Consider the following 465-nt stretch of genomic DNA (forward strand, 5'->3'; position numbering starts at 1 on the left):
AGGGGGCTGTGTTGGTGGGGTGTACCTGTTCTTTCATTATTTCTTTTTTGTAGGTGGTCAGGCCTGCTTGGTGTGGATCGTGGGCCATTCCTATGTCTGGTGGGGTGCCAGGATGGTCGACAACTTGGCATGTCCAGGGAAGACGTGACGTTTTCTTGGATTGGGGTGCCTGGTATGAGATTTGGAATTTTGCCCTTCAGGATAGGCCTCCGGGGGATAGGCCTACGATTGTGGCTGGACACTTAGGTGTAAGGGGTCTCACCTGTGTGCTGTGGCGGTTGGGGTCTGAAAAGGCAGGGGTCTGATGGTAGAAAATTTGTAAATAGTTGTGTATGGTCAGTGGCCCCTGAGGCGGTGCTGGGCGGCTAGTGGCCTGTTGGTAAATGGTGGAATTTAACCACCTGGGCGTTACACTGGTGTCTAGATTTCTGTACCAAAAGCGGTACACTGTTTTTCATGAAATTT

This window comes from Pyxicephalus adspersus, chromosome 1, assembly GCF_032062135.1.
Source record: "Pyxicephalus adspersus chromosome 1, UCB_Pads_2.0, whole genome shotgun sequence".
NCBI classification, from domain to species: Eukaryota; Metazoa; Chordata; class Amphibia; order Anura; family Pyxicephalidae; genus Pyxicephalus; species Pyxicephalus adspersus.